The sequence below is a fragment of the Tachysurus fulvidraco genome, chromosome 2 (assembly GCF_022655615.1).
Source record: "Tachysurus fulvidraco isolate hzauxx_2018 chromosome 2, HZAU_PFXX_2.0, whole genome shotgun sequence".
NCBI classification, from domain to species: domain Eukaryota; kingdom Metazoa; phylum Chordata; class Actinopteri; order Siluriformes; family Bagridae; genus Tachysurus; species Tachysurus fulvidraco.
Genome location: NC_062519.1, coordinates 18,739,954 through 18,749,568, shown reverse-complemented (window position 1 = coordinate 18,749,568; position 9,615 = coordinate 18,739,954). Strand labels below are relative to the sequence as shown.

Genomic DNA, 9,615 nt, shown 5'->3' with positions numbered 1-9,615 from the left:
TCTCACTGTGTGTGTGCACGTGTGTGTGTGTGTGCGCAGTCTGAGGAACAGCCACAGAGCTGAACTGTGACTCCCAGCAGGACTACAGTTCTCTTTCATCATCTCGTGTTCGAGATCCACCTATGGGAAGGGCATCCATTCCTGACCTCTACAGAAGCATCCAATTGCACCAAGTCTGGCTTGACAGACAGGAGCGCGTGCCAAAGGCAGGTAAGGTAACGCCCCTTACCCGAGTGCATAATGCACCTGCACGCGCTGCCTTTCCTCAGTTTACTTTCGCTTCTCGCGACTTCTGATCCTACCTCACAGCTCCCTGGTTTTTTGGACTGCACTTTCTGTCTTCAGGAGGACATATCGCTTGATCAGCCTCCGCTGGACGTGTTCGTCCTCAGCCAGGTTAGCTTCGCGAACCGCCCACGCTCGCACCCCCCCCCCTTTTTTTTTCCGTAGGCTGCCCGCCTGCTTTTTTGCCTTTTTTCCTCCTTATGGCGCTCTCCAAAGCGGCTCCGGCTACTCCGGTGGATGACCTATCGCGAGCCTGCCCGGCCGCATGCGGTGCGATTTCCATCCCTTCTGCGTTGTCTGCACGGGTCTCAAGCATGCGCAAGAGGCTATTGATCTGCCGGAGAACTGTAGCCATTGCCTGGCGCTCCCAAAAAAGCTCCTGCGTCGCAGGCTCAAGACGGCCACTTCCCAGTGTGTCGACTGCGAGCTGTCCGACTTGGAGGGGGAAAAAGGCGACGCCGCCGTGCTCCCGGGGGCCTCCCGCGGCGCGGCTTCCTCTGACTGGGCCGACATGTGTCCTTCCCCGTTTGAGGATTTACTACGGGCCGACGACCGCTTCCCCGAAGGACCGGCAGGTTCCGGGGATGAGGTCGAGGCGGGCCTTCTCGAGGGCTCGGATAACGAGGTAGCCATCCTGTCTTCCGCGGCCCCTCAGGCTCCCCCCGCTCCACCTCAATCGGTGCTGCTGGAGCTTTGCGAACGCGCCGCTGCGCGCCTCGACATCGAATGGCCGGCTCTCCTGAACGCTTCGGATTAGGAGAGGGATGTGTATGACGGTAAGCTTCTAGGGCCTCCTGCCGGCCCGAGGAAGCAGCTCCTGCCCGTCCTCCCTGCATGTGCAAAACACATGAGGTATTGCTGGGGAGATCCGCTTGATCTAAAACACGGTCTCGCGGGGCTTGAGGTGAAGGATATGGCGGGTCTGGGCATGGGCGACCCCCCCGTGATCGAGCCTTCCATCGCCAGACACCTTAACCCATCCCTGGGTGGGCTGCTCGCCCCACCCAAGCCCGTCCTCCCGGGCAAGATGGATCGTTTCTCCGCATCAATCCATCAGGCGTCTTATAAAGCCTCAGCTCTTTCCATTCGAGCTCTCAATGTCTCCTCGCTGTTGTCCGCGTATCAGGCTGAACTCCTGCTTGATTTGGGCCAGCAGCTGGAGAGTGGGTCGCCATCCCCCGATCTCTGGAAGGAGATCGTCACGGTCAATGACCTCGTCCTCCGCAACGCCCGTCAGGCTGTCCAGGCTAGTGGGCGCTCTATGGCTTTGTCGGTGGTCAGAGAACGTGCGCTGTGGCTCAACCTATCTGGTCTCCCCGATAGTGAGAAGCGCCGCATCGCTGGGGTGCCAGTTGAGCCGGGTCAAGCTCTTTTCGGCCCAGCCGTTGCGCTGATGCAGCAGCGCTGCGTTGATAAAAAGAAGGAGGATGAGGCCTTCAAACTGTGTCTTCCTAGAAAGCCGGCGCCGCACCTGACGCCATCTGGGCGGCCGCCTAACGCTCCTGCTGCGGGACGCCAGTCCCACTACGCTGGCAGGTCCAACAAACCCTGTGGGAAGCCACAGGCTCAGCAGAGCGGGCCCCCTCCCCCCCGATAGGCCCTGGGGTAAGACGTCTTTTGCCGCGGACGCGGCTCGGAGGCCTCCTATCCCCGCTCCTTCTGTTCCGAAACATAAGCGGCCGACCTGATGTTCGGCCTCTGGGGGTCTTCAGTCCGCGTGCATGGGCGGCCAGCCCTCCGGACACCCGTTCTACCCTCCAGGCTCACCCGTCCAAGAGACGGAGGGTCTCCTTCGGCGAGGTCAGCCCCCCCTCGCTGGCGAGGGTCATCCTTTGTTCCGCACAGGCTTCACCGTTCCCCGTGTCGCCCAGAGTGCGTTCCCCGGTCCCAGTAGGGACGGTCGTGGGATCGAGTGCAGAAGCAGTGTCACCAAACACCCCCCTTCACACACCTCTCACATGTTCAATAAAGGCTACGGCCCCAGTTTTTCACAAAAAAATGATGAAAACTTCTCTGGTTTGGCCACTGGAGGGTGCCGTCCCGCCATCAATGAACGGTCCGGCCCCCGGCGTCCCGCCCTCCCGTGTAGGGACGCTCGGGAGTCACGTGACAGCCTGGCTGTCTGTCTCGGCCCCCGATTGGGTGATTCACACAGTCACGAGGGGTTACAGACTTCAGTTTGTCCAATCACCCCCGCGGTTCAACGGAGTGGTCTGGTCCCACAGGGACCAGTGCTCCGCCCACATTCTGAAAGACGAGATCTCATCTCTTCTCGAGAAGGGAGCGATTCGAGTTGTACCCGCGCATCTAAGCGATCAGGGGTTTTATTCTCGTTATTTCCTGGTCCCGAAGAAGGACGGATCTCTCCGTCCTATTCTGGATCTCAGAGTGTTGAACAAACATTTACGGAAATACAACTTCAGAATGTTAACACACGGCTCTCCCATACGTTCGATAAAGCGGAACGATTGGTTTTGCTCGATCGATCTGAGCGATGCTTTTTTCCACATAAGCATCTATCCTCCGCACACAAAATTCCTTTGTTTCGTCTACCAAGGCGTATGTTACGAATTCACAGTCCTTCTGTTCGGGCTCGCGCTGAGTCCGTGGACGTTCTGTCTGTGTGTGGAGGCGGGGCTTGTCCCGCTGAGAATAGCGGGTCTCAGGATCCAGACTTACATAGACTATTGGCTTTTATAGCCGATTCGAGAGAGAATGTGATTCAGAACACTGCCGTGTGCTCTCACACATCGCTGCGCTCGGTTTCAGAGTCAATGTGTTAAAGAGCAATTTCACTCCCGCTCAGGAAGTCATATTCCTGGGTCTGGAGCTGAATTCCGTCGCGATGCACGTGCGCCTAGCGCGGGGGCGCGTCTCTTCATTCATGAACTGTCTATCGCGGTTCAGAGATGGGGCGCGGATACAGTATCGCACATGTCTCAGATTACAGGGTCTTATGGCTTCGGCTGTCCATGTCTTGCCTCTAGGTCTTCTGAGAATGAGGGCTTTCATGAAGTGGATTTTGTCCCTTCATCTCTGCCCGATCTTTTCCGCTTTGTCTCGGTGACGCGCGTGTGCATGGCTGCGCTGCGCCACTGGAGAGCTGCGGAGTTGTACGCACATGGGACCCCTCTCTGGGCGATCATGATGCGGAAAGTGGTCACAACAGATGTCTCTTTGACAGGGTGGGGAGCCACTCAAGAGGGCAGATCAGTGAACGGTGTGTGGCCGATCTCACTTCGCTCAGCCCATATAAATTACTTGGAGCTCCTCACTGTGTGGAAAGCTCTGATGCATTTCTCACCCCGCCACCATCATGTGCTGGTACGCTGCGACAATACGACAGCTGTAGCGTATATCAACCGTCAAGGCGGCATGCGCTCCTCCAGGCTTCACGCTCTGGCTCACAAGCTGTTGGTATGGAGTACGCACTCACGTCCCGGGCCTTTTGAACAGGGGTGCAGACCTTCTGGTGGCCCATGGCACCTTGGCTAGCGAAGATAATTCCTCTTCTGTATGCGGAGCCGTGGCCCCTCCCGTTGCGTACGGATCTCCTGACCCAGGCGAACGGGGAGATTTTTCATCCTCACCCGGGCAGGGTGGCTCTCTGGGCCTGGCCCGTGAGAGGGCGAATTTGAGCACGCTGGGGCTTCCCCCCCGTGTTATCGCCACGATTCAGAGTGCCAGGGCCCCTTCCACACGCTCTCTCTATGATTGCAAATGGCGTGTGTTTGAGGCGTGGTGCGAGGAGCACCAGCTCGTCTCGTATCTGTGCTCAGTCACTGATATTTTGGGTTTTTTACAGGGCCTTATCGATCGTGGCAGGTCTTTTTCGACAATTAAGGTCTATTTGGCAGCTATCGCTGCATGTCACGCCGGTTTCGGCGACACTACGGTGGGGCAGCACCCCCTTATCCGTAGATTTATGAGGGGCGCGCGCCGCTCCCTGCCGGTCACCAGGAGTGTGGTCCCGGATTGGGATCTCTCCTTGGTGCTGGAGGTGTTGGCCCAACAGCCTTTTGAGCCCCTGGGGGATATCTCCCTCAGGTTGCTGTCCTTCAAGACGGCACTGCTCCTGGCTTTGGCTTCCGCCAAACGTGTCAGTGATTTGCATGCGCTCTCTGTTCATTCCTCGTGCACCAAATTCTCGCTTAGCGGGGATAGGGTTTGGCTTAAGCCTAACCCGGCCTTCGTGCCTAAGTGCTTTCCAGCCTTCACTGGTGGTGTGATTGAGCTCTCTGCTTTTCACCCTCCTCCTTTTTCCTCTGCAGAGGACCAGAGGTTGAATGCTTTGTGCCCTGTGCGTGCCCTACGGGCGTACGTAGACAGGACGAACTCTTTTTTTACTTGTACCACCGTGGCTCATGCGGTCTTGAGTGTGGGCTCTTCGTAGCCACGTGCACTCTTGTCAGCCCTGTCCGCCCGGCCTGGCTGTGCATGTTTTTCAGGCATATGGTCTTCTCCCCGCCATACGCTCGGGTTGGTCCATTTACGTGTTTATTTACATGTTTTTTTCCTGCAGGCTGCCTGCTTGTTGGACGTCAGCGAGGTTTTAACATGCATGTTGCCGCATGCTGTGTTTCCCTTTGGCTGAGCTTTTTTCCCCGCGCAGTATGTTATGTCTGCTGCTTTGTGACGTGACGTGCCGAGCACCACCTTTTTGGCCGTCCTCTGGCTTACAGGGCCTCGCTGTGAGTGTATTGGGCAACCGGGGAGTTGTCTATATCTCCCATAGGTGGATCTCGAACACGAGATGATGAAAGAGAACATTAGGTTACTGTCGTAACCCCGGTTCTCTGAAACATCGAGTGGAGAGACCCACCAAGTTTGCCCTGCTTGCTGCACGAGAAGCGAATATGTACACTGAGGAAAGGCAGCGCGTGCAGGTGCATTATGCACTCGGGTAAGGGGCGTTACCTTACCTGCCTTTGGCATGCGCTCCTGTCTGTCAAGCCAGACTTGGTGCAATTGGATGCTTCTGTAGAGGTCAGGAACGGATGCCCTTCCCATAGGTGGATCTCTCCACTCGATGTTCCAGAGAACCGGGGTTACGACAGTAACCTAATGTTTCTTATCCATTCATGCTACAGACTTTTTTAAAGTAATTTGTATGGTTCATAACTGTGGTGGTGACCTCATGTACAATGTACAGTCGTTTAATTTACAATAATTAATGAATTCTGTGAATTTAAAAAATTATGAAAGGTAATTTATGACGTGAACGAAAAACTCAATAAAAAGCTCCGTGTAGTGTGGAGTCAAGTTTTAAAAATAACTTCTGTAAAAATATTATTTATATTATATTCCATATAATTATTGCAAATATTTTCTTTAAAGCTTTTCAAAATAAAAATGAGACACAAACAGTGACCCGAGGAGAGAAAATAAAACCTGATGCTCTGAAATCCAGCAGCCCCAAAAAGCTCAGGCCTCCCAAGGTGGCGCCACCTGTATGGTGGTGAGAGCGGGTTCGAGTTAACAAAGGGAGAATCACACAATATAACCTTCATACTGCTGTAGCATGCTACACTACACCACGTACTACATCACACCACACGTTACGCTACATCACACGCTACATCACACCACACTGCGCTACATCACACCCCACGTTACGCTACACTATATCACACACCACACTACACCACCCACTACGCTAGGCCAAACCCCACGTTACGCTATACTACACTACACCACACCACGCTCGACGGATCTAAAGACGCGGGTTCGAGTCCGTTTTGTGAATGTTTTGATGATAAACCGAATTTTTAAGCGGTTTCTGAAGTCCAACACACACACTGAAGGTTTGAGGCTGACGTTTGTCTGGTTGAACAATGAACTGATTTTGTGTTGTTACGATCCTCCATCACGTCTCTTCCCTTTTAGTGTCGTGGTAACTTCGCTGTTCATGGGTTTCTTGTGGCGGATCTGAAGATTCGAGTTCAAGTCCGTTTTGTGACTATTTTAATAATAATCGGTTTCTGAAGTCCAACACACACAAAGCCGGTCGTCTCCTGCCCCTTTATAGTGTAATGGTTAACTTGCAGGTTATTTGGGGTTTTTTTTAGCACCTGAAGATCCAGGTTCGAATCTGCCATTTGGTTTGTTTAAGAATAAACACACCCCTGCGCCGAAACACACCCCTGCGGTCTCCTCCTGTGCTGTAGCGGTTAGATTTTCTGTCAGGTTTATGTGTTGTGAAGGTTTGAGGTTGACGTTTGCCTTATTGAACAATAATCTGATTTTAAAACCCTTCCTTACGTCTCTTCCCTTCTAGTGTCGTGGTAACTTTGCCCTTTTTGGTTTCCGGGTTCGAATCCGTTTTAATAATAAACCGAATTTTTAAGCCGTTTCTGAAGTCCAACACAAACACACAGAGCCGGTCGTCTCCTGTCCCTTTATAGTGTAGTGGTTAACTTGCAGGTTATCTGTTTTTTTTTAGCACCTGAAGATCCAGGTTCGAATCTGCCATTTGGTTTGCTGAAGAATCAACTTGTGCTTCTGCGCTTTGAAGCTAAATAAAAAGAATAAAACTTTAAGAATAAAAAATGCAGATAGCGTTTACAGAGACTCCGTGGCTCAGGGCATTAAAGCGTTGTTACTACTGTGGTGCAAAAGATCCTTGAATCAAATACCCCGCAATATGTTACTGACGTAAATAAGTCACATTGGAGCAGGGAAAAAAGGGCGTTACTGACGTAAATACCTCACATGGGGGCAGTGAGGGTGCAGGAAAAAAGGGCGTTACTGACGTAAATACCTCACATTGGGGCAGTGAGGGTGTTGATGGGGGTGAAACCGACATGAAAGTGACCTCACCACGGGGCCGGATTGGCAGCTGAGGGTGGAAGCTCAGAGGGACTGGGGAGGAAAATGACATGCAAAAGTTGGGGGGAAGAAGAGGTGGCATCTGGAAAGATCATTTAGTTAGTAAAAATAACACGTTTTTGGTTTCCTTTCCCGCCTTCCTTCCTCCTCCCCATCCTAGACACTCACTCACTCTGTCAACCCCCTTTTTTGTCTAGGCCTTGTTACCACCTCAGGTCACCTTAACCTGCCCAGCCTCCTATACCACCGCGGGCCAGCCTCAAACCCACAGCCTCATATATGAGGGGTGACCTCTTTACCATTCAGCCATCGAGTCCGACACACTTAACTTTCTTTTTTTTGGGCTCTTGTCATCTAAAGGAGAGACACCATCAAAAAATTCTGCAGTCAGTCACTGTGACGTCATATCCCCAGGCTCCGCCCCTCCCCCAGAGCCATGGTGATGCCCCTCCTCCCGGTGGAAAGTTTATTTTCTAAAATGAAAGACTGAGAAGTGTCGTGTTTATCGCCCCCTGCTGGCTGAGTTAATGAACAGCAATGACAGGTGATAATGCTTTCCTCGTCATTAATCTGTTGTGTAACAAATTACTTCAACATGTTCAAACAGAAACTAGTTCACTTTAAGAAAATTAGTGCATCTGAACACACTCACGCGCACACACACAATCACCTGGAGTAAAGCAACAGACACTGATAAATAAGCACAAGACTGTATTTATTATATGACCTGAACAGTGTGATTCACAAAACGAAAAAAAGTGAAAATAAATCAATATAAATCTGAACTGTACAAAACACCAGTTTATAAAAAGTACAACACTTACAAAAAGAGTGTTTTTCCATCAGTCCATGTGAACTGAACACATGAATGAAGTGTGTTAATGCAGTTACACAATATTTACACACACACACACAACAAACCTGTACAACATCAGACATCTTTCTAACACTGCAAAGTTTCAAACAATATTTACAAAAACAAACTAATCAACAGCGTCCTTCATTACTACAAAAGTCAGAGTGAAAAACTTCAAACTGAAAAAAAAAACATCCGTATAAAAGATAAAGAAAAAAGTTCAGTGTATCAAAGGGTTTCGTGTTGTGTTCATTTATTTACCTTTATCAGTCGTTTAATGAAGGCTGGATGGTGAGAAGGTATCATTACTCCCTGTGTGTGTGTGTGTGTGTGTGTGTGTGTGTGTGTGTGTGTGTGTGTGTGTGTGTGTGTGTGTGTGAGAGAGAGAGAGATTGTATGAATGTGTGTGCAAGTTTGTAATAGAATGTGACTGCTGGAGAGCAGAAGTAAGTGTGTGTGTGATTAGGTCGTCGACAGATCTACAGGTGTATAAACACGAGCTCGACATCGTCCCTCTTTGTTGACATCAGAATAAAAGTCCGTGTTCGTCTTTCACGTTGCTCCTGCTTTCTCTTCCGCTCTCCAGAAGTCACATTATACGCACACAAACACACACACACACAGAGCAAAACAGTGGAGACTGAAGGTGAAGGTGAGACTGGATCTGACCTGAGAGAACAAGTTCAATCTGATGATGTATATTAAATATAATAGCTTTAATAGCTGCTAAATTAGGTTCAAATGAACGCACTGTGTTAACAGCAGGTTTGTGTTTACTCACAGCGCCCTCTTGTGGACGGTTGATGTAAAACTGTGTTTAGTAACTGAAAACCTCAGCTGACTTTATACAGACTTTGTTGTGATTTATAACTAACTTTTAGGTCCTGAGCATTAGCAGTATTCGTTAAGGTGTGAATGACTCTATACTTCAGTGCATTTATTTTAGTTATATTTTATATATTTATTCCAGTTCCACTGGCTGTATATTCTGGAGAATTAAAGTTTATTGCTTTTTAAAAGGGAGTACTTGCATTATTAGGCTTGTATGTAATCAGGATATTAGTGGAATAAAATGATATTAAAATAAGAGATATTGTTTATCACAATTATTCCAGGCACAATAAGGTCCAACACGTGTAGATGTGACCACAGACCTCACAACTGTGAACGCAATCACAATATCGTGGTGTGAAAATGTTCGTCTGTGCTGCTGCTGGAAATAAAGCACAGGATTGTGGGATGTTGTGAGAAAATGAAGGGTTTGTGTTGAATATAAGGACTGATGGAGGTTCAGGAGCCCAGAAATCTCTCCTACTGACACGCCCTGATCCTGACCTGAGAGCAGGAGCCGTGTGAGTAGTTTACGATAACGATGTCATTAATATCACAGTTCATCGTCTAGCTGATTATCGTCACATGTTCAGTGTACAGAAAGGGAGTTTCCTCCAAACGTGCTCAGTGGTGAGGAGTAAAAAACACCTTCTGATGTCAGCCTCAATCTCTCCCAGAGGGAGTGGAGTTTCTCTGATATTCCAGAACGCTTCCCCACTTCCTGTTCAGCTTAATGCCTTCATGCTTCCTCATGTTTGATGTCTTGACGTTTTTTTCTTGTGGAGATCCTTTTAAAAGTGCATATAGAAATAAAA

General features: G+C 50.0%; 1 protein-coding gene across 2 annotated transcripts in view; it reads right to left on the bottom strand.

The window, feature by feature from the left end:
• Window positions 1-7,811: 7,811 nt before the first annotated feature.
• The window catches only part of celsr2 (cadherin, EGF LAG seven-pass G-type receptor 2), a 43,306-nt gene continuing 41,502 nt past the window's right edge, over window positions 7,812-9,615 (bottom strand). For both annotated transcript variants that reach the window (XM_047806403.1, XM_027156558.2), the window contains one exon: window positions 7,812-9,615. This exon is cut by the window's right edge and continues 645 nt beyond it. The gene's annotated coding sequence lies outside the window, so the exon portion shown is untranslated.